Here is a 25,854-nt window from a genome sequence, read left to right as displayed (position 1 = left end):
ATTAAAGTAAATAGGTTTCTGGGATCTTTTCTCATGCGCTTTCTTTCTACCTAAAAAAATCCTTCACATCTTAAACAACCAGTAAAAATTAATGCTTTTAGAATATGAATTGGTGTTTTGAGGATATTGTGGGAAGTATTAAAGAGTTATAGACTGACATGAAAGATCCAATAGTAAAGTCTTTAATTCTCTAATCAAAATTGGGGAAACAATATTAAGAAGTCTTATTAGATAATTCCAGGTTTTTTCAGTCTGACTACTTGCTTTTCTTTTATTGTGGTCATTATATTTATGTATGATTGAATACTTGGAGTTCTATTTTATTTCATACATTTAAAAACATGATTCTAAGAAAGACTACATAGATTTCACCAGAGTGCCTGAGGGGTATCCATGATACATAAAAAGGTTAAGAATCCTTGCTCTTCATGCTAATGACTTAATACAAACAGATGCACACAATGAAAGCCAAATGTGCATGGCATTGTCTTCAGGGCTATTGATATGTATTTCTCATCAACTACAACAAAATACACTCTTCTGAGAGTCCATTTCAGGGCATGAAACTGACCCTGAGTTCTGAAAGACTATTCCAAAATGAGGCAAACTTTTGCAAGTTTCCACCATGACAAAAAGGAGTGCTGGAAATATACAATGTCCTCCAATCAATGATGGGTAGAGCTAAGTATGAGCTACCAAAGGACAAAGACTTGGCAATGGATTCCATGTAATTGGCAATTCATGAAACAAAGAAAAAGGAAAAATGGTGGTCTACTCTGGCCTTTCTTTCCCTTTCTACAGATATACTGGCAGAAAGGGGGTGCAGAGATAAGCCAGAATCATCCTCTGACTGTATCACTGAAAATGGCCTAACCTTTTCTGTCACAAAAGATCTCAATAAGAGTGAGGAGTCATATTACTAGAACAACTGAGCCAAATATCAATTCTGATGAAGTCACCATAAATGAAACTGGAAGACAAATGGAAAATATGGAAGGAAAACTACAACACTTACCACCATCACCACCAGAAATATACAAGAAAGTCAAAATGGGGGGTTGCAGAGTTGGCTTTATCATGCTTGTAAAAACACCAAGAAATAGAATTTGATGGAATTCATCATTATCGTGTATAGAATGAAGTTATAGTTGCAGTTATGTGGCAACATCTGCTGTAGATGATGACAAAGGGAAATTCTATGAAATATTTGATGAACACAGCCAAGTAAGTAAACCTACACTTTAATATTCAGTGAACTCAATGAAAAAGTAACCATTGGAGAAGATAATGAAAATATGTCTGAATAGAGACTAAAGGAATTTTCAGTCACATATAATGAATATTTTATTCAAGGAGAGAATCCAGAGATAGCAGACATGGCAAATTTTAAATAATGTCACTTTAAAAAATTAACTTGAGTATATCCTGATGGAAAGAAACAAGGTGCCAATGGGGAACTCATTTCTGAATCAACTGTGTACTGCCATACCATCAACTTCTTAGGATAAAAATTGAAATGATGAATTAGAATATGGAAAATGAGATGAACTAGTGTACATTTGAGTAAATTCTAACCTGACAGAGTAAAAAAATTGGAAATATACAAAAGAACAGGTATCAACACAACCTCCATTTCCTAAGAATCTTTAAAGGAAGTGGTAAATCAATTACCAAATGAGGAAACCAAAAAGTCTAGAAACCACCTTAGACCACAAATATCTGACATCTTGGCAAACTAAGTGAAATGCCACCAAGCTAATATTAAGATAGAATAGAATTATTTTGTAAAATCTTATCAACAAAGATACTAGGAAATTATGGTTATTTTCACCTCAGTAAATAGTACCTATTGGTAACAGAAAAAAGAAAAGAAAAGAAAAGAAAAGAAATCCACAAGAAAGCATGATGAAAAGACATGTACAGAGAAACCCTACCATGATCTATGACAGATCATCCAGAGGCATGAAAGTGAGACACTAAAGAGACCAAAAAAATGGAAAAGATTTATCAAAATATCTCTAACACTATTCATCATCAATTATACAAAAGTCATTGCCTTTGGACTCAAATTAGTAGGAAGAAAACAATGGAAAGAGAATAGTAGTTGGACTACTCCAAGTAACCACATAAAAAACTTATGCTGAATGTAGTAGAGATTTAAGAGGACAGAATTATCAGTTCTAAAATAGTTGAAAGGATACAAGATGTCTGGAAGAAAACGGCAATTTAAAAAAAAATCAAATATTCTATTATTACAGGAAAAGATTATCCCTAAAATAATAATAACAAATGACCCATATGCCTGTTTTCTCTTCTTTATATACTATTAGTGATTATAATCTGTATTATGGAACATGATTGATGAAAGACTGAGGAGTTAAACTGACAATTTTCTGCTAAGATGAAACAGTAAATCACATCTTTATGGTCAGTCAAACCTCTGGCTCAAAGGAGCAGACAATATATCTTATCATGTTTATTTGTTTGCTATTAAGGGTTTGCTTCAGAAGAACAAACTGCTTCCTAAAAAAACTTCTTCAATGAGGGATCTTCCGTAAATACGTGAAAATCATCAAAGAGCCACTGGAACAACTAATACCAATAATTGTATGAAGACTTTCTGATTACTACCATCAATGGAGGGAGAAAATGAGGAGGTATGTATATGTTTGCCAAAGATGTTGCCACGGACACGGAGGATGCCCAAGGCAGAATCTAAAGGGGATGAGAAATCCCTAGAGAACAAAGACTTTTTAACAGCTTCTATGGCATGATTTCTTTGAGTAGTCTGCTGAAACCTATGGAGTCCTCAGAATAATGTTTCTAAATATATCAAATAATTATACAGGATTAAAAAGGAAAACAGTTTTATCAAGATAATGTACATATGTGTGTATACATATATATATATGAATGTTATGTTATACAACACACAAAATGAATAATACATAATTATCAAGATAGAGTACATATGTATACATATATAGTTATGAATATGTTACATAAACACACAAAATGAGTATATACCTAATTTAGATATGTATATATACATATAATATATATATATATGGCCTATGCATATATATGTATATATATTTATAGGTGTATATATGTGTGTTGTATATTTGTATATGTCTCTATATGCATAAATGTATATATACATATTACATATAATGTATATATAAATTTATATGTAGATGTAGTATGCATATGTGTATATTTAATATGTGTATATTTGTGTATATAATGTGCATATGTATATGTATGTGCAACTGTAGATATATAGACAGATCTCAACCAAAAGCAAGTTCCTGGATCCCAGGTGGTTGAGAAACACTTTTATAACTAATGAGGCTCTTCAGAAGCTCTTATTTGTAGATAACATTGCACTAAATGAATTAAGCAATTTTGCAGAGCTTCCTAAAAGAGATTAAATAATCATTCAAAAGCATGTGGTATAAAAATAACTATAACTGTATTTCAATATAATTGTATTTCAATATAATTCACAATATCAATTGCCATCTTTTGTCTTTTATTTCAGACTTATTCCAAAATAATTCTGATGAGGGCATATGGCTGAAGGGGTCCAGGATATAATAAAGATTATGAATTCTGCCTGACTAAGGCACAATAACTAACTTTTGAATTTTTAGCAGGAATTCCCTTCTTCCTTAATTTTATAGTATCTGAGAGAAAAGTGTCTGTAAATTAATAATCAGCTGAATGCTACTGGAATTCATATGCAATGATTGGACACATTACAACTGTTTTATCTATCACTAATGCTCTGCTAAATCAAAAAAAAAAAAGTAATATTTACAATCAAAAAATCCCCAGACTCCAGTTACTTTATATTATAGATAGATAGATAGATAGATAGATAGATAGATAGATAGATAGATAGATAGATAAAAGCAAAATATTTTCTTTAAAGATGACCCGTAAATCATGAATTGCCCAAATCAGACTGCTCATACCATACATCTGGAATTGATGAGATTCTAATAAAAACAACTTCTTGCATAAAACAACTGCTTTGTTTTCTTCTAAGTATCTGTCGGAACCATGAAGATAGTTTTCATTTACATCATGATAATTGAACTATGAGAGCCTAATTTTTAAAATTCCAGTACCATGAAAACTGGACAAAAGAGCAAAATTTGAGTTAGTTTCTACAAAAATCCAATGCATTCTTGAAATATTTTTGCTTCCCCCCCCCCAAAAAAAAAGAAGAAAATTAAATTTTCTGTTAGTTACTGGCTAGCTTCAAAATTATTTCAAGGATATACTTACACATCTCTAATTCAGTAACTGGACTTTCCTGTCCAGTTACAATATGGAGAATTAAGGCTTAACATCAGATACTGTTGCACACACACACACACACACACACACACTCACACACACACACACACACAAAGACCAAACACATTTTTTGACCAAAGTCTGTTGGCTTTTTTTTTTTTTTAAATGAAAGGCTGTGGTCTGCACTACAATAGTTGGTACCTATCTATGAAAGATGCCATGTTACTATATTCAAAGCTATTTTAGACTTTTAAAAAATTCTTTCTAATTCTAAATGCCTAGTTGATATTTTCACATATTCATATTTGTAAGCAAAACAAAGGGATATTCTGTGATCTACAATATTAAATATAGATACCTGTGAGCAAGACGTGTATACAGAGCTAATAATATAAAAGGTTTTTCCCCCACCCTTTTTTGAGTTTATCCAGGCTCAGCCTTTTACTTTACAGAAGAAACTAAATCACCAAAAAATAGAGTGTAGTCAGTGAGTGTTATTTAGAAAGTAAACAACAAAAACAGAAGGAAGGAAGGAAGGAAGGAAGGAAGGAAGGAAGGAAGGAAGGAAGGAAGGAAGGAAGGAAGGAAGGAAGGAAGGAAGGAAGGAAGGAAGGAAGGAAGGAAGGAAGGAAGGAAGGAAGGAAGGAAGGAAGGGAGGAAGGAAGGGAGGGAGGGAGGGAGGGAGGGAGGGAAGGAGGGAGGGAGGGAGGGAGGGAGGGAGGGAGGGAGGGAGGGAGGGAGGGAAGGAGAAAGGGAAGGAGGGAGGGAGGGAGGGAAGAGAAGGAGGGAGGGAAGGAAGGAAGGAAGGAAGGAAGGAAGGAAGGAAGGAAGGAAGGAAGGAAGGAAGGAAGGAAGGAAGGAAGGAAGGAAGGAAGGAAGGAAGGAAGGAAGGAGGGAAGGAAGGAAGGAAGGAAGGAAGGAAGGAAGGAAGGAAGGAAGGAAGGAAGGAAGGAAGGAAGGAAGGAAGGAAGGAAGGAAGGAAGGAAGGAAGGAAGGAAGGAAGGAAGGAAGGAAGGAAGGAAGGAAGGAAGGAAGGAAGGAAGGAAGGAAGGAAGGAAGGGAGGGAGGGAGGGAGGGAGGGAGGGAGGGAGGGAGGGAGGGAGGAAGGGAGGAAGGAAGGAAGGAAGGAAGGAAGGAAGGAAGGAAGGGAGGGAGGGAGGGAGGGAGGGAGGAAGGAAGGAAGGAAGGAAGGAAGGAAGGAAGGGAGGGAGGGAGGGAGGGAGGGAGGGAGGGAGGGAGGGAGGGAGGGAGAGGGAGACAGCTCTAGTTCTTAAACCCAAGTAAAATGATACCAATGCCCTCTTATTACCTTGGTGTCTGCAGTCCAGGCTTTACCTCTGAGCTGGAACTTTACTTTGCCCAATGGGGACTTTATATTCTGATGAGACTTTACAACTTCTAACAGCCATAGAGCAGCTCTACTATTTCTCCTGAACTATCTTCCATCCACTGCCCTATGTACCATCCTAACCTCTACATATTGACACATGCATCTTAATACCTATGAGAAGGAGTGGATGGTAAGATCACAGTGGATGGAGTATCCATATCTAAAAGTTGTCAAGAGAGTTTTATGGATGAATTTCTTCATTGTTTTTTATTGTTGTCAACCTTATCTGCTGTCAAATCTAAATCCTACATGCCATAGGCATATTCACAAAAAAATCCTAAATTAATGATGTGTATCTATGAAATCAGTTTAAAGTCAATGACCCAAAATACTAAATATATTTCTGTACCTGCATACAATCAAGATTTAGTCAATTTTTAAAAAGTAGCTTTTTGTATTGTGTTGTTGTTGCTATTGTGTGGAATGGGGGTGAGAGATAGAGATTATTTCAGTCATTTTTAAATGGGAGTGCTTCATTTTAGGAGATTAGAGTTCTGGCAATTGATGTCCAGTATTATTTTCTTTTGAGTTTTTACCACACTGAGATTCCTTCTTACTTGATATATATTTGAAACTTGTTTTACTTTATTTTAAAATGAATTGGGAGGGTTTTAATACAAATTTTTTAAATATCTTCAATTATTTTAGAATCAGAAAGACTACTATGAGTCTATTCACTCTGACCTTAATCAATTCATTTAGCCATTCACTGGCACAGGAAACTCTCTGAAATGATAGGTGTTGTTGTTGTTGTTGTTGTTGTTGTTGTTGTTTGTTTTTTGTTTTTAACATTTTACCTCTAAATTATAAGACAGTCACTCTTTACTGTGTGATCTTGAATTTAAAAAATAAATCTTTTAAAAGACAAAATATCATGATTCACAAGAGTCTGGTTTCTGTTAAAAGCCCTATTGAACTACTTAATTTAATTGTCATTTTCAGGTGCTCTGATTTATTTATTTCCCTTTAGGGAATTGGTAGGAAGAGGATTCAAATAAACTACACGGATGTCTCATCTTTCCCGCAAAGCTCCATAATTGGGGGGAAAGGGATGGGGACATGGGGTGAGGAAGGAAGATTTTATCCATTGTTCTGGGTGCTGAAACATATCAGTTGGTATATATTGATCTCCTAAGTAATTACCAGGGAAAATGAACAGTGTCAATCAGAAGGCACAGAATTTATAATTTATAAAAATAATGTTTGGTTTTGCCTTTCTACCCAATGACCTTGCAAAATATTTAAAGGCATCCTTTTGCTTTATACTTTGAATTTTGTGCTCCTCATCACTTCTAAAAATTATATTTAACTGATTTATGCTTTTAAAACTTTGCCTGATAGCTTTCATATCTTTTTCCCTCACCCAAATAGCCAGGGAGGGAAGATCGCAAGCATGAAGTTTTTATCCACTAACTGATGGCTTGAGTTCTGAACGCCCAGGGCTTCACCACATCATGTTCTGTGAGAGACAGACTCCTTCTCCACTTGGCTGGCTCTCTCTCTCTCCCTTCCTCCCTATTTTTGTTAATAGTTTGCTCCTTGTCTGGCCTGCAGTCATCTCTGACATGGCCCTTCCCTCCCCTCCCCTCTTCATAGCCAATGAATCACACTTTGGATCCAAGCTAAGTGTTTCCTCCATGACTCACACTACCTTAACACTCTCACTTTCCTGTAATCTAACTCAAAGACTTGCATATTGTAACATTTAATCAATGTCTAATCAATCATCTGAATACTATTTTCACCCCTTAACTCATCTTTCTTCCAAACTATACTATCCTAAATTATCAAATTGATCTTCTGAAAATAGTCATATTATTTAATACACCTTTGATCAAAAACCTTTAAGGCCAGATTCAGATTAAAAATCTAAGCATCTGTTTGGCATTCGAGGCCCTCTCCAACTTAACCTCAAATTACCTATTTCGCCCTTATCTCCTTCAGTACCTCTTCTTCATATATCAATCAACTGGACCAGACCCACTGTACACAGAAGAGGCTATACTTAGCCTGCAAAGCCTTTGTTCTCAACACAGCTCCTCCATCCCCCCACTGCACATGCACATACATGCCAGGCACACAAATCCCTCAACTGCCTATTTGCATACTAACAGCACTCCTTCCTCACCAGCCGATTCCAGTTCCCCATTCTCCACTGAGCCCCTTCAGAATATCCCAGTCTAAAGATAGAATTATTGCCTTGGGAATCCCGAGTAACTTCTCACCTACTATATTCCTTTGCAACTTATTCTGACAATAGTCACTAGTGTTTCCCTTTTCATCTATATACATTCTAATTTGACATTAGGACTGGAAAGGGCAGGGATTTCTTTGGGAACTTGGGGTACTTAGCAAAGAGAATGTACTGACTGTATATAGCTGAAACTATGATCCTCTAAGGTTTTGTGGTGATCACATGTTAACAAAATGACCAGGTAACTTTTCAATGGAAAAGAAGTCAGGGATAATATATAAGGACCTGTTATTATCCTCATTGAAATATGGATAAATATCACATTTCCTATGTTATTAGCTACTAATATGAAATTTACTAAAAAAAAAAAAAAAAAAAAAAAAAAAAAAAAAAACCTTTCCAAAGAAAATATTTATTGAAGCAACACAAAACAATCAGAAAATGTTGTCCCCTAAGGAAAAAAAAATACTTGCACATCTTAGGTGCTCAATAAATGTTAATAGAATTGAATTATGAAGTTTTCTATAATGAAATTTTCTAACATTGTCAGGTCATATTATTGTCATTGGAGTGACAGGGTGACAGGTTGCTGGGTTGTCAGATAAAAATTTTCACATTTTTTGTAAATCATATGACACTTTAGGAGGAATGTCAATAAACATTTATCAAACACCTATTAGGTGTCAGGTTCCATGCTAAGTGAAAGGGATACACAATGAAGGGGAAAAGACAATCCTTGTTTTCATGGAACTCAGCCTCATGTTTCCTACTACTCAGTTATTGAAAGTATAAGTTCTGCTATATTAATGGAATTTCATAAAGTCTTTTGATATGAGAAATTGTCAGGTTTTCCTTGTTTGAATTCTACTAGAGTAAGGATCCATTCTCCCCAAAGTTCATATCTGTAGAACTCTAACAATATAACAAAATTGTTTATGGTTAAGTCATAGACTCAACAAATGTCAAGAATTGAATGAGAGCTTATAAAGTAAGATCAACTTTCTAGTTTTACAGATTAGGAAACTGAGGCCCAGAAAATCTAAATGACTTACCAAAGTCACACAAAAACAGGATGTGGACTGCAACTCCAAGACCACTAACATCCTACTGTATTTAGATAAGCGGCCCAAAGGAGACAATAAGCAAAACAAAACAAAGACCTAATTTGAAGACTGTGAAATCTCTTTACTTATAGAAAATTATCTTCTATGTATATCCTCAGAGACAGAGCAACAAATGGAATTGCCACAGTCACAGTGGAAGGCACAGAGTAATCAACTGATACATAGGAAAAAGTAGCCCTGCTCCTGAAATGAAGTTTGGGTTTGCCTGCTTTCTTGGAGTATTTACCAAAAACTCCAAAGATGTCAGCCAAGACTACATAGGCAGCCTGTGTTTATTGCTAAGCCTATAAAGGATAGTATTTTACCACTACTATAAAAACTAAGTAGCACATTTTAAGTGTTTCTTGTTAGTGATGATACATAGTCTACATCAAGAAAAAGTACTCAGTGTTTAATAGTGAAATCACATTGTGCAAAGCCTTCTTGATTTGGTAAGGTCGTCTATATGAAAGACACAATATCATCCATCACTTCCATGATACAGACTTTTTTCCACTACCAAAGTACTATTCTCTTCAATTATTATCAAAACATGTAAAGAAAGTCAATGCAAGTAATGCTTACAACAACAAAACCTTCTATGTGATGTGGGATAAACTTGTTGGAACTTAATGGATTAATTAGATATTTTCCCAAGAGTATAAATGGCCGGACTACGTCTGAAATTTGAAATTCAATGAAGTGCAAGTTTCAGAAGCATAGTAAATTAAGTATGCATTTATTCACTCACTCATTCATTCATTCATTCCTTGAGTATTTACTGAGTACCCATCACAGGTCAGGCACTATCCTAGTCTCTGGGGACATGACAGGGGTTTGAGAAAAGAGAAAATAATTCCTGCCTTCAGGTAGTTCTCCTTTCATTTTAAAAAATAGCATGGAATTCACAAAAAAAGTAAATACTAAAATATAGACAGTTGGGAATATAATGTCTTCTATTATATATGCTTTTTTGAAATGAAAAATTACTGTTACACATTTTAAATTCTGCCTGATGTTCTGCCGGGTACATGACAAAGTTTTGTTGTTTGTTTGTTTTTTCTTCTTTTTCTGTCTTTTTTTTTTCTTTTCCCATTTTGTTTTTTTTTCTTATTTTGTATTTGTTTTAAATAAATATAATTTTAAAATAATATAAAAAGTAAAAATACTTGATAAAAAGTAAATTCATTAGAGGGAGGCACTTGTAGCAATTTGCCAGAACATGCATCAAAAAGATTTTCTATGTAACAACTAAAAGGTAGGGAGAAAAGACAGAAATTTCAAAAGAAACAAGTTATTCAACAAAGCGGTCAACACATACACTCTCTAGTTGTTACTTAAACAATTACTCAACTACTTGGAAAACCTGACAATCTTTGTGGTTCACCAAATGTCTGTTACAAAAATATATTTACATTATAAGAATAAGAACAGAGACTCTGAACACTGTTAGATAATTGTGGTCCATTGAAAGTTTTCCTTCTGAAACACTTTCCATGTGCTAAATGCTGGCTTCCTGCAAAAATAAAACATGTAGCTGATACTATTTTTCAAAAGGGATAACCACTGGATCTGTGCTTGCATTGTTAGTGAGAAACTTTCTAGTGAGCAAAGTGCCTCTGCCAAAATAGGCTGGCCTTTTATTTACCACCAAGAGAGTCTTAAAACTTGAGAAAAAAGCATTCAAGCAGTTTACAAAGCCAGAGCCACAGAGATAACAGAGTATGCTATGAAGGATAGGTTTTGAACCAGCATTGATCTGTTTCTAAGACCAGCCTGCCATCCACTAGGGCCCATTCACTTCTAAAGCATAGAAGTAGATTATGGATGAAAGCAGAGCTATTAGTAGAAATAGTTACATGTAGGGATTAAATTTATTATAACACATTTCAAAAGCATTCCTGGAAACACACACACACACACACACTCTATTTGTTCTGTTCTCTACTTAGATAACTACTCAATTTTATTATTTCAAAATAAATTCAAAACCTCTCAGGAAAAAAAAAAAACAACGTAGATTTTTCTTTTGAATAAGACAGCCAAGACCTCTTGATTACTTCTACAGAGAACCTCAAGGGAAAGGGAGCTCAGCGTTTAGTTGAGTTCTGAAGCCTTTATTTGAAACTGTATTCTCCAGAAAAAATACAACACTGCTATTTTTCAGGAAAGCCCAAGTCATCAAATGAGAAAAATGGTAGAGCTGGAAGAGGCTATCCTCACTTTGCTTTGATGAATATTTTAAGTAAGTTGTACTATTAGAAGTTTCCATTTATTAAACTCATTGAAAGTGTGAAGAGATGCAAAGGTATCAAGTAAAAGGCCCTAATAGGTCATCAAAGAGAAATGGAAACAAAACCTAGAGCAGAGAAAATCTCAAAGAAAGTTTCAAACAGTTGTACAAGACTGAAATTATACAACAATAATATATAGTTTTGAAGGCAATAAAACACAGACCACACTAAAATAAATGAACAAAAAAAAAAAGCTTCACTAAATGATCTATTCATGATAAGAGCTAATATCTTTAGGTAAAAAGAATATCAATTTTAAATCACCTTACAAAAGATATGACAAAATAACTCCAAGGAAAATATGGATTAAAGTATGATCTACATGGATATCTACACGATACCTGTGTGTGAATATACATGTAGACATGTATCCATTATAAGGAGAGCTCCCATTTATAATAGCTGCCACTTATAGCTTCAATTGCAAAGAATAATTTAAATATAAATCTGCTTTATTTACTTAAAAAAAAAAAAGGAGATGGAAGAAATGTAGCAGACAGAAATCCTGAATTAGATTTCTGTTTAGATTTTTATTTTTTAGACTTTTTGTATTAAAAGACTTGATCCAAAAAAAAAATCTTGATTTGTAACATCTGCCAAAAAATTTAGTTTTCAGATATATTGAAATATCCAGAGAACTTTATTTCAATGGATCAAAAATCAAGAACTTGAGTGGGTTTTGGGAGTTTCTAGATAGAACAAGCCCCTCATTTTACGGATCAGGGAACTGAGATCCAACCTGACACATAGGCAGAAGAATCTATGGGAGGATTTGAAATCAGGCCTTCTCCACCTACATAGACAAGGTTCTTTTTCACATTAAGATTTGAAATTTAGCCAGTAGTTTTGTATATTTAGGCTTCTAATCAAGGCATGGTCTTAGCCTTCAGATGGATGATAAAAATAGAACCATTGTTCTCGTTCTCTCTCTCTCTCTCTCTCTCTCTCTCTCTCTGAGTGTGTGTGTGTGTGTGTGTGTGTGTGTGTGTGTGTGTGTGTGTGTGTGTGTGTGTGTGTGTTGTATGGATTTTCCTTGCTGTGGTCATTAGAGACTGATGGGAGTGGGAGAAGTAGAATGATTTGAAAAAATTTTCCTCAACACCTATTTTTTAATAATATCCCAAATCATGAAGATTATGTTCCTCATTGGCTATGACAGATTAGTTTATGGGAATCTGGCTATGAAATAGCTAATGGGACTCACTCATCAAAAAATGAAATTGATCATGGATAATTTTTTCTATAAAGAAACATGAATTTAATTTATACTATATAAACAAATATATACATCCATATTATATGAATTTACATATACAAGCACATAATATATAAATAGATCACATGAATAGATCCTATATCTGTATATAAAATACCTAATACTTAATAACACTTTAAAGGTGCAAAACACTTGTTTTGTTAGTCATATCTATACCACAAGCTTTTAAAGGAGATGCTATTATCTTTAGTTTACTAATGAGGAAATCAAATCTGAAGGAAATAAAGGAACTTATCCAGAGGAGACAAGCCAGGAAGCATCTCCATAATGTTTCAAATGCAGTTCCTCCTAACCTTTATGTCCAACACTCCATCTCCTATGCTTTCAATCTACTGTCTAGACAATGGAGCTACTAGTGTATTCATATATATATATATATATATATATATATATAAGCATACATATTTTGCATGCACATGTGTTCCAAAAGTTTCAGTGCAGTTTAAGCTTTATAAATCCACACATACACACAATTATATAAAAGCAATAGTTCTTTCTGTGTATCCCCAGTCCTTAGCACAATGCCTGGCACACTTATAATGGATATTTATTGACTGACTAACCCACACACATTCTCTCACATGCACACGTACACACTTTGAAGAGAACCAGACCTATGACTTCATTGTTCTAGAGAACTCCTAATGATAACACTCTCTTTACCAATGCTGATCAGTCTTTTTCTGCAATAAATATCCTTAGAAAGTCACCTGGAGCACTCAGAGGTTAAACAGATTACTCAAAGGCAGAAAACCTATGTGTGTCAGAGGTGGGTACTTATGGGTATCCCAGAGACTTTCGAACTGCACTATGTCTTTTGGGACACTTCATGAATATGTATTTTGTGTGTATTCCCCAAAATATTTATCAGTGTAAATAATTTTCTCTTTTTTAAAATAAAATGGAACTTCATGTAGATCAATTCCAACCACCTCAATTTCTAGTAGAAACAGACATGTCAGCTCGTAGGGTAATTGGAAAAACACTAGGGAGTAATAAGCTTCAGGCTCTAGAGCCTGAATCCTGGAGTGGAGTCAGGAAGGTCTTCTCCAGAAAAGAATCTCTTCTGCTTTGTATTGAGGAGCATTTGAGCAATTCTGCCGTGTCTGTGTCCAACTACCTCTTGGCTGATTTAACGACTGATTAGCTAATGTGGGATTTATTCAGGCTTTGTTTCTCTTCCTCCTAGTGCCAACCTCTCGACTATTTCTCTGTTCATTATTAGCCTTGGCATCAGAAAATGGGAATAGGAAAAAAGAAAAAGCAGAACAGGATATGATTCCAAATGCTCTATTCTGTAATGTGTTCTTCTCCCTGGGGAAAGTGACCAAGCCTGACACAAATTCCAGACCTGCTTCTCTACCAGGTTTTCTCAGACTGGTAGACAGACACCCCCAGATCCCTAGAAAACAAGAGCGTCGAGTCAGATAATGGATATCAGCTCTTGGTACATGGGTCATGGTTCAGAACAGTCAGAGACTTGTCATCAGGAAGAACTGGCTGGAAAGGTCAAGGCTGAGGATCCTTCTAGACTGAAGCTGACAGTAGCCTTCCAATAGCACTTCCAAAAAGAAACCCCCTCCTTTCCTTTTCCCCAAGTCAACAGTCTTTTTATTTCTCAAATCATTTATTGTGTCTCTATACCACGTGCAAAATTTTGCACTGAGCCAAAGATAAATAAGACAGGCTAACTCTTAGAAAACTTACAATCTCCTGGGGAAGATAAGATATTTGTGTGAATTACTATAATATAGGGCAGATGGTGATAAAGACCATGGCAGAGGTACAAAGTCCTACAGGAGAAGTGGAAAGAGGGAAAGATTACTTCTGTTCACGATTGGAAAGGAGTCAGAGAGGAGGCTTCATTAGAATTGAGACATGAAAGGCACAGAGGATTATAACCCATAGAAATTAGGGGCAAGAACATCCTAAGGAGAAAGAAGAATATTAACAAAAGCACAAAGGCAGGAAGAGGAACCAGAAAGGGGTTCCTGGGGTACCTGAAACTGGAAAGGCAGCCTCCCTAACTGTCATTTTTCAGTCATGTCCTATTTATGTTTCTTTGGCAAGGATACTAGAGTGGTTTTCCATTTTCTTCTCCAGTTCATTTTCAGATGGGGAAACTGAGACCAAGCACGGTGAAGTGACTTGCCAAAGATACCATAACTAGCAAACGTCTGAGGTCAAATATGAACTGAGGAAGAGGAGATCCAACATTCTACCCACTGCAACATGCAACATTCAGTCTGACTACTGAATACTAACCTTTTTTTGTCTAGTAACTTTTTTTGAAAGATCTAAAGAAAGGGTCCAATGAAACATATGCCTGTTCACCTTCCATTAGACAGCACTTCTCAGCCACCACCCCAAAGGAGGAAACTACTTTAAGAAAGAGTGATATAATTGATAAAACTTCAACTTAAATGCTCTGTAAATAATAATTATTGCTATTCTGACTCCATTTTCATTTGTAGAGTTGAGTGAAACTATTTAAGGTAATAATATTGATCATACATTTATTCATTCTCTCAACAGATATATCTAGAATACCTTTTATGTATAAGCCACTGTGCTGGGACAAAAGTGGGAACAGCCAGTCCAACACTGCCTTTCAAGAAGCCAGTACATCTCCTAATTTCAGGGAGCTTCACTGTTGTCCCCTTGCCTTATTATCCCTGCTTCCTCACTTCTGCCTCATTTCCTGGCTTTCTCCAAGCCCCTAAAGTCCCTTCTTTTACAATTCCCCTAAATACTAGTGTTTCCCTCAGTTAATTTTCTGCTTTCTCTTGTATATATAATTTTTGTACATTTTTTTTGCATGTTGTATCTCATCATGAAAGACTGGACTGTCTTTCCTCTTTCCTTGGCATCTAGGGCTCAGTACAATGTAGGGACAAAATAAGTGCAGGGGAAATGATTGATTGACAAGAGCATGACAAAATACTACCAAAGTTTAGAGGAAGGAGACAACTTATTCATCTAAGAAAGGATCAGTTTAGAAAGACTTCATGAAAGAAGGACATTGACAGAGTTTTTGAGAATGAAAGAATTCATAAAGAAGCTATAGTACAACCATCATTTGAGTTATTCTTGAAGGATTTGGGTTATTTTTTTTAAACATTCAGTTTTTACTTGGAGCTTTACATTCTCTCCCTCCCTCCAGCTCCTCCACCCAATAAAAAGGCATGTAACATGATCCTCACTATACATGTGAAATCATGAACAACGTATTTTCTTTCATATTAGCCACATTGAAAAAAAAAAGGGGGGGGGAGAAAATATGTTTCAATCAGTATGCACTTTCCAGTTCCTTCTCTGGTGATAAAAATTATTTTTTATAAGGTTTCATCATTTCATGACTCTTTTGGAATTGTGGTGGATCACTGTACTGATCACAATACCTAAGTTTTAATCATCCTTACAATATTGCTTGTACTGTGTAGAATATTCTCCTGGTTCTGTTTACTCCATTTTGCATCAGCTTATACAATTCTTTCCTAGGTTGAGGGGTTTTGGTTTTTCTATTTTGTTTTGTTTTTCTTCCTGAAGCTATTCCTCCTCATCATTTCTTATGGCCCAATAATATTCCATCAGGATCATTTAATATAACTTGTGAGCCATTCCTCTTTTGATGAACAATCTTTCAAATTCCAATTCTTTGGCATAATAAAAAGAGGTGCATCAAATATTTTTGTACACATGAATCTTCATTTTTCTTTGATCATTTTGGGACACAGACCTAGGATTTTGATGAGAAAAGTTCCAAGAGCAGAAAAGATATTAGGGATTGCAGGAGGAATGAGAGCAATGGAGGAGAGAGCAAATGAGAGAAGCTGAAATCCAAACAAGGAGAGTCAAACATATTCTTATGTAATGGCTCAAGAATTACACCTCCCCCCCCCCAGATTTTTGTTGAAGTCCATCGTTCCTGAAGATCTTCCACCCAACACAGGACTTTGCCTTTTCTGCAGTATGTTATATAATATACACACAAAAAGTGATTTCCTAAATATGAAACAGAAATGAATGTTTACAAGGATAATACTTTCAACCACAGTCTTTTCCCTTTTTGTCCACATACTAAAATCCATGATCCTCTTTTTTAGCTTCTTAGAAAATATGTTTGCCAATGTCCATGTTTTCCCCTGCCTTTCTTAGAGTTAAAGACGATTTGGGATTATTTCCCTCTGACAAATACAAGTAACTCTGTAACACTGAGTAGTTTACAAGTTACAGAAAGTACAAATGCAAGAGTTTCAATATAAAGAATTCTTGAGCCTGATATAAGAACATCATGGTGGTACCACAGTGGATAGAGCACCAGGCTTAGAGTCAGGAGACATCTTCCTGAGTTCAAATCCAACCTCAGAACTTACTAGCTGTGTGACCTTAGACAGGTCACTTAGCTCTATTTGCCTTAGTTTCCTCATCTGTAAAATAATCTAGAGGAAAAAAATGGCAAATCACTCCAGTATCTTTGCCAAGAAAATCCAAAAAAGTCTCACAAAGAGTTAGACATGACTGAAAAACTACTGGATATCCTGATGGAAATACAGGACTGGAGCAAGCCTTGAGCCCCAAATTGATACATGTTTGGATCAATATCCTTTCTTAAGTGAAGCATCACTTATCTGTCTGTTAAAGTCATCTTGATATTCAAGTTATTATTTTATTTTCACTTAGGGGAGTGTGTTGAGATAGCCTCCCTTTCCTACTTCCATTCAGCATTTTCTCAGCATTTATGACCCTTTCATTGCTTATTATGTATCTATTTGTTCCTAGTAAAAAGGCAAACAAAAATCTTACGCTGAAAGCTATTCATCTTCAGGAACATGAGGTTAAGAACAATGTATCTTTCTAGTAGATAGAGGAAGATGTGTTACAGTAAGATCAAAAGAATAAATGGAGGACCTCTTCTTTGTTTAGAGGGAAAAAATAGGAACAAAAATAGCCTACTATTTTTAATCTGAAGCAAATAAAAATAACAATAATAGAATAATCAGACAAAAAAATAAACTACTGAATACTCTAATAGCAGACTAAGAATTAAATAAGATGTTAGAAAAATTATAAAGGCACCTAAAATTAAATAGAAAAATATAATTTTCATTTGCCAAAATGAATTAATACTTAATATTAATATTATATAATTAATATTTATAGCATTTTATCATTTTTCCTTTATTTTTCAAGGCAATCAGGGTTCAGTGACATGCTTAAGGTCACAATAGTATTAAGTGTCTGAAAAAGGGTCCTTAATACTCTAGAATTATTCTCTATCCACCACCCCATCATTTCTCTTTAAGAACACAGAAATCACAAGATTATCTTTGTCATTTTGTTTTATGAAATTTTAGTTATTATGCTTACAAATATAAATATATGTAAAAAGATTCCCCCCACAAAAAGCTAAATATTGATAAATTGATGATGTCAATTGTTTATTTTTTACAACTGGATTTAATCCTAAAATGTGGATTTTTCCCTCACTTGTTTTTGCTTTTTTAAAGAATAGCCATCTTGAACTGCCTGGATCTATTACATCATCTGATAAATGTAATTACAGATAGTAATCAGTGTTGAGGCATATTCAAAAATAAGTCCTAGGTACTGGAGCTTACATCACTTAAATTTTTCAGATTGAACTAAAGAAAATTTAGCATGGAAATAAAAAATCAAGAACTTGAATGTGGAAAAGCAGAAATCTTTGCGTCATCCTTTGAATACTTCTCATATTTTTCATACTGTGATATAATAAACTTCTAAATGATGTGAATAAATTAAATGAAATATTTTTTTATTTTGAAAACAAATGTATTTAAGTGTGATTTGTGCCTAAAAAGAACCTTGATATTATGGGGTCTAACCTATTATCCACATTTTTTGGCATATAAAAATGTACTTTTCAGTTTCTTCCACTCATGTCAAAGCAGATGACAGTTTTCTATAGGGACATAGTCACTATTTGAAGCATGATCCTATTTCAGAGACAGTACATCCATGTTTTTATAATAATTGATCTCAGAGGAAAAGTAATTCTCAAGACATATGACTAGATTTTATCTTGAGATTAATATACTTGTAACTATTATAACAAAGGGCAATCATACAGATTTAAGCAAGATCTCCAAGAAAAATAAGAGGGGAAAAGTTCCAACCATAGAATGCATAAATATAAAAATGTAAATCCATCAAGGAGACACCATTTTAAGGCAATCACAAGCTCCTAGAACAAGATAACATCTGTGAAAACATGAATGAACCTGTGACATAGACAAGCCAGGCTCTGAACCATAAGCATAAAAGATTTATTTTTTAATGAAATAATATATTTTGCAGTTTCCTTTTAGAGAAGCCAGAGCTATATCTGTCACGTTGTAGGGAATTCTCAAGAAACCAAACCTATACATAAAACCTACTCCATGGATTCTTAGTAACTAAAAACAAAAACCAGCCCAAGATATATAGTGTCATACAACAAAGATTTCTTACTGAACCCTCTGCCTTCCACGTGCTCAACGAGTATTCTGCTACAAGATAGAATTTCACTGGGGTTTAATCTTCCACTCAGTGAACATGAGTTGGTCTTGGAAACTGAAGGGAAAAAATTCTCACCAAAAGAAAACATTATCCTTCTATTTTTCAAAAAAAATCTTATAATTTATAAGGACAGAAGTGGATTTAATCACCCTCTTTAGCCAAAAACCAAATGAACAGTTATCTAAAATGTGAAAAACATTTGGAGACAATATCATAAGGGAGGAGACCCATTATCTTTTGTTTATCTAATGGATACTTTCTCAAGAATGAGAATCAATTTCTCTAGAATTCTAAAGCAATCAAGTATGGTTGTGCTGCAGCAGAAAGAGATTCTTAAAGCCTTACCTATTACAGCCACTATTATCTACAGGAAAAGGCCATTCTTTTGGTTAATTTTATTAATATTGGTTCAATAGCTTTCTTTTTCTCTCTAAATAAGGAAAAAGTCAGGGGAAAAGAAAACACCTATTAAGCATTTCAAGATAATGGCTATTTACTGAAAACTCTATTTTAAAATAAATTTGAAGTTCAGGACAATGATAAGTATGGTGTTTCTAAAGGGTTCCTAAGTAGTAATCAGGCTCTATTCTGGCCTACAAGAGGTGTTAAGACTCATCCCTTAATTATAAGCCTTGTCTCTGTTATTACCACCTCACTATTAAATCTCTAAACTAAACAGTAGTTTCAGGAAAATAAAAATAGAAGTAAGGAGATGAGTTTTTATCCAGTAAGTTGGTGACTATCTTTATTTTGAGGGAGATTTCTAGATCAAGTACCTTTCCCCTCCTTACCAAAGAAGTTTGGGGATTTTCTATTTTTAGTTTTCACCAGGCCAAATCTCTAAAAGAATAAATGAAGTTTCACTCAAGCTTTCTTCCAGGATTCTTGTTTTTGACTTTTATCTGTAATTGCCAGAAAACATGACATTCACTTTCTCCAGCTTAAAAGATGACTTAATTTAGAATCTTTTCAGAGTAATATTCTTTCTAATCGATGCCACTGTTTGGATTTTATACTGACTCACGAATAATTGCTATCGAGCTGAGATGCATGACCCTCCTGAGGCCATGAGTGCTTTAGTGTCTTCCCTGAGGTCAAGAGATGGTAAGCACCCATGGCTGGAATTTAGGCCCAAGTCATTGAACCTGAGTCAGGGATGCTCCTTGCCCTGCCCACACAGGACTGAAATAAGTGAGCTGCTTCCAACCCCTTCTACTCCATTCTCTTTTTCTTGAACATCACCAAAATCTTGAGTTCCTTTTCCCTGAAATAGTCCTGGCTACCTCTCTAGGGCTAACCTCACCCACCCATAGTTTAAAATTAAACTATAATCTATTCCTATAAATCAGTCTTAGTGAATAAAATTTCATTGATCAACTGAGAGCATCTAAATCTGTGAAGAAGAGACCTTCATTACCATCTTGTTAACTCTTAGGTTACAAAGGTTTCAGATATAAGAAGCAATATTTTAACCCATAGTTTCCCAAGAGAAAGCATAATATTCTCTTCCTTATGCTTAGATGAAGATAGCTTTTTTTTTTTTTTTTGCTTTTTTTAATCTCATTAAGAACCCCATGACTAAAGGCAATACTGCTTGCCAGAATTGAAATAGAAGGAGGAAAATTTAAAGGATGATTTTTTTTGAAGTATGCAAACGTAAACACAGTAATGATACCCCAAAGCATTACCCCAAAGCCTATTTCCCAGTTATTCCTGTTGTCAGTCTTGCCATATAAGAAATGGATCTGTTAAGACAAGTGGGCTTCATAGGACAAAACTGGACCAAAAAATAAGTAAATAAATAAATAAAAATGAAAAACTGGTCCAAAATCATACAGATGAGGATTTTCTGAGTCTGAGTCTCCAGATAATAATAAAAATAGGCGCTTGTGCTTTAAGTATCACTGTAATTACAGATTTTTCTGGGGCTGACGACCTCTTCCCTAAAACTCAAAGGTTATTCTGGTTGCCCTCCCTCAGTAAAAACACCTATCATTAAGTACATAAAACTGAAACCTTTGATGCAGCCTCTCCAAATCCCATTACCGAGTCTCTATTTTCAGTTGGCCATCTTCTGTAACAAGAACACAGTGTTACCTGTGTAAGAACCCTTAAGAAAACAGATGAAGGCCCATGGAAATTGGAACCCAAGAGGGGCTAAATCTCCAGGGGGTGACACCTCCAATTTTATTCCAAGACTCTGGGTGACAGTGATGGGATCTCCCCAGTGAGTTGCTTTTTTTTTTTTTTTTTCTGATTCAACGGCTAAGTCCATACCACACATCCACATTGCCATAAACCCATAGTGAAACCGTGTTATTTGAAAAGGTCTACACAAAATGAATTTTCCATTTCTGAACTTTCCTTTGAAAATACATCCACGATGGACAGAAACAGCTATACCCAGAGAAGGAACACTGGGAATTGAATGTAAACTGTTAGCACTACCGTCTTTCTGTCTAGGTTACTTACACCTTTGGAATCCAATACTTCACGTGCAACAAGAAAAGTGGATTTACACACATTTTACATGTGTTACAGTACAACCCAGATACAATATATGTGTGTAAATCCACTTACTGTAGGTGATACTGTAACACATTTAATATGTATAGGATTGCCTGTCATCTAGGGGAGGGAGTAAAGGGAGGGAGAGGAAAATTTGGAAAAATGAATACAAGGGATAATGTTATAAAAATATGCATATGTACTGTCAAAAAAATTTGATAATTATAAAATTAATTTTAAAAAAAATACATCCACGAAAACAGTTCATCCCAGAAGCAATAATCCATAGAACGAAGCCTCCCGAAGATGATTGCGGCGTGCTAACATGGAGTAGGAAGGCGTGCTGTGGCATATAAGTCTGAATGAATCGTCTGTATATAACCTGCAAACATACAGTTGGTTCAAAGAGAGGACTGAGGAATAGTATGTCCGGAGGAGGGGGGTGGGGTGTAGGATTTCAAAGCCCAACGCAATGGGTCTGCAAATCCAAAGGCATTCATTAAGGCTCGTTTTGAGTGCGTGTGTGCGTGTGTGTGCATTCATTTGTTGCTCTTGTTGGTTTTTAAAGAACCATCAGGGCAGGCCTAACTTTGTCACCCTGACTCCATTTTCCAGCCATAGGCTCGTGTCTGCGTGAACGCCCTGCAAAGTTAATGGTGATCAAGTTTGTGATGTGCCCTCTCGTGTTTTAATCCAAGAGAACATGTACGGCTCGGAACTCGGCCTCTCCCCTTGGGCTCTGCAGAGCTCAGAGCACGAATGGTTATTTTGTCTGCACCCAAACAGCAGCAAACTCCTACAGGGTGGGGGTGGGGGGGATTGTTTTGAAGCCCTCCACCGAGACCCACCGGCTAGGGAATCAAAGTCTTCTCACACGACACACGCTTCCAATAAAAGATTCCGACTCCATTTAGAAAAGGGGGTGGAGAGGGGGGGGGGGAGACAACATATTTTCCCCTGCTTTTGTCCAGAGCCGAGAGCCCCCAGAGGGATTATCGATTACTTCGCTTCACCTTGAGCGAAAGCCAGGAAAAAGCCACCTCCGGGGTCCAAGACAGCTCAGCCACTTGGGCTTTTTGATGGTTTTTGAGTGACGCACTAGAAAACTGGGGAAGAAAAAAAAGCGAAAGAAGAAAAACCTCATTCTCATGGCAGGGCGGCTTCCGCCCCAGAAACTTGGCAAAAAGCAAACTGTACTGAAATACTCCACTCCCCAAATAAGGCAGCCCAGCTAAACATGTCATGCGTAATTTATGTTCAGATCGGCGGAGAATTAACCTTTCAGTGAACATATTTGGCCCATATGAAAAGCAGGCTGGATGGCAGGGAGGGAGGGGGCTGAGAAGCCAAGCTCTTTGGGGGACGCGGCTCTCCCTCAGAGCCCCGGGGGCAGGCAGGCTGGCTCTTTTTCTCTCTCTCTCTCTAACTCACTCTCTCTCTCTCTCTCTCTCTCTCTCTCTCTCTCTCTCTCTCTCTCTCTCTCTCTCTCTCTCTCTCTAACTCTCTCTCTCTCTCTCTTTTTTCTTCTCTCTCTGTTTCTAACAAAGGTCAGTAAGTTGTGAGCACACTTGCACGCACCTGTTTTCTTTCTTTCTCTTTCTTTCTTTCTTTCTCTCTCTTTTTTTTAACTGCAAAACTATGTCCCAGGCTGGGCTTTGACAGGGTCTGCAGGGCGCGCGCGCACACACACACACATATACACACCGCGCGTACACACACACACACACACACACACACACACACACACAGAGGAAAGCCAACTGCAGCTGTGACCTTCTGCTTTCTTTGGGGCTGGAGATGGTGTGTGATACGAAACCATGGAGTGTGGTGAGCCAGCCCCTGCCTGGTCGGCTTCGTTCTGTTCTCCCCAGAGCTTAATCTCACTTCCTTGTTCAGCCACCTCCATTTCTCTGGGCCCCTCCGGAGTCCCAACGGCAGAGTCCGAGACGAGGAGGAGGAGGAAGAGGAGGAAGAGGAGAAGAAAGGGGAGGGGGGAGAGAACAACTATGAAAATGGAAACTTACCTCTCACATTTTTTTCAGAGGCAATCAGACTGTAGACGGCTGGCCCAAGGCATTGTGGGATTCATTCTGACAAGATGACCAAGATTGGAAATTGAACTTGTCAGTCCCTTGTCACAGGAGCATTATTATGATGGCCACAACTCATTCAGCTGCAGTGAAAGGCTGTTGCATGGAGCTGGGCAGGCTCTTATCTCTGAAGTCTGGTTTCCGTTGCTGCCTGCACCGCCCCTCCCCCATTCAGCAAACCCTACCAGGAAGCACTGGGCGTACTTGCTCAAGCCTCAAGAATGCACACACAGGGAAAAAAAAGCTGGGAAACTTTCATCTGCAGGCTCGCCCGGCTGGCACTCCCCCCGCGAGCCCCCCGCGAGCCAGGCAGGAAGAGCCGCAAAGGCCGTTCCATCGGCGCTGCCGCTTGGGGATGACGGAAAAGGGGAAAGGGAGACCCTGAGCTCCCGAAGAGCATCCCCTCCCAAGTCCTAGTGGTATCTCCCATCTTATATGTAAAACATTATAAGCGGGAGCTGGAGTGTAAATGTGACACATTCCTGCTGCCTGCCCGCGCCTTTGGACGGGCCGGCCGGACAAATGCATCCATTAGGAGGGAGGCCTTCTGCTGGCCCTGGGAAGAGCCAAGGTTAGGCTGAAGGGGAGCTTCAGATTAGGAAGAAGCCCTCACCCTCTGCAGGGCTGCCCGAGCGTGCAGAAGCAGCCCGGTCCATAGCAGAGACGACATCTGCAGAGGAGGGAACCCCGGGCCGGGGGGCACTCTGGGAATCCCACGAGTGGCAATTCCTTAGCAAACCTGGCGGTGACCCTCGAGACTTCCCGGCCAGAGTTTGGCTTCACGGTCATTTAGTGCAGAGGTTCTTAAGCTATTTTGGGCCACGGACCCACCCTATCCTTTGTCAATCCCATGAAGCCTAGCGACCTTTTCTCACAATCAGATCTTTAAATATATAAAAAAATGAAATAAAATAGGAAGAGTTACCAAAGAAACCATTATATGCAAATAGTTGTAAAAATGGTTTTTGAAAAGTTCATACACTTTTGGTTAAGAATCTTTATATTGACACAGAATTGTTAAGGAGCAAACACTGGACTCTTAAAAATATGGCAACATTGTGTAAGACATCAAAAAAACCTTAGTAGCAACACAGAGGAAGGGATAGAGTGACCCAAAATCACCTCATAGATCCAAATGTCATCTTATTAACTCAGGTTCATCATCTGAGGAGCTCATGGTAAGGCCCTCAGATGAAGTCAGCAGATACAGGTTCAAAATCTGCTTCTGATGTCACCTTAGCCAAGTGCTGATTTATTGGGACCATACATTTTTCATCTACAAAATGAGGGGATATATTGAGATCACAAGTTCCCAGCCTATGGGCCATTTGAAATTTTAATAACTGAATTTGAATAGAACTGGTCTCCTTTGTAATCCTCTGTATTTTTTTTTAAATTGAAAAACATGATTTTTGAGAAAAGTTTTATAACTTTTTTGTTTGTTTGTTTGTTTGTTTATTTATTTTAGCAAGAGGGCTAAAAGAATGCAGAACACAAAAAAGTTCAAGAACCCCTAGACTACAACAAGCAATAAACATTCGTGAAGTGACAAGCACTCTGTCAGAGACTCCCTGACCTCTGGGGTCCTTGCCAGTATTAAATCAACACTCCTTAGATGCTGTTTTAATGCTGCATCAGATGGAAAGAGTTGATTTTATATTCTCTGCCCTTGAGAAATCAGCAGAACCTAAGATTTCACTGATTAAAGATACTCCCTGGTGAAGAACTTTTTCTTTATCAATGGAGAATACTCATATTCTACACCTCAAAGTAAGATGCTAAGTCATTTGCTCAGGGTCAAACAAGAAGTAAGCATTAGAGGCAGGGATTTGTTCAGCTCTGGTTTTAAATATTCTTATTTTCCATGGACTCTAAGTTTTTGTACAAGGGGATTTGAGGGGAAGTATTGTCGAATAGATAAAATGTCCCCAAAGGGTAATGGCAGGATTGAGTTAAGAGGGATGAGTGGAACCAGGCTGGCCTAGTTGGATTTGGGGAATATTTCTACAATGTAAGCCAGCTAGCTCTTAGTGGCTCCTAGTAGGCATGAAAATAATTGGTTTGACAGACCTCAGAATAGAATTATTTTTAAGTAAAAATTAATATAATCTTTCTGTGGGATGGGAGAGGGAACCAGAATCACTGAGCTTT

General features: G+C 36.7%; 1 protein-coding gene across 14 annotated transcripts in view; it reads right to left on the bottom strand.

Annotated features, from left to right (window-relative positions):
• MBNL1 (muscleblind like splicing regulator 1) overlaps nt 1-25,854 on the bottom strand; it is a 248,565-nt gene that overhangs the window by 198,348 nt on the left and 24,363 nt on the right. For 5 of the 14 annotated variants that reach the window (XM_074298033.1, XM_074298035.1, XM_074298028.1 and 2 more), the window contains exon 1: nt 23,638-23,952. The exons of 1 other annotated variant lie outside the window; for it this stretch is intronic. The gene's annotated coding sequence lies outside the window, so the exon portion shown is untranslated. Of the gene's footprint in view, nt 1-23,637; nt 23,953-25,854 lie in introns of those variants that run through there. 8 more of the 14 variants (XM_074298020.1, XM_074298023.1, XM_074298027.1 and 5 more) reach the window with 4 other exon arrangements.

Source organism: Sminthopsis crassicaudata, chromosome 3 (assembly GCF_048593235.1).
Source record: "Sminthopsis crassicaudata isolate SCR6 chromosome 3, ASM4859323v1, whole genome shotgun sequence".
NCBI lineage: Eukaryota > Metazoa > Chordata > Mammalia > Dasyuromorphia > Dasyuridae > Sminthopsis > Sminthopsis crassicaudata.
Note: the sequence above shows the minus strand (reverse complement) of the source record. Positions and strands in the feature narration are given on the sequence as shown.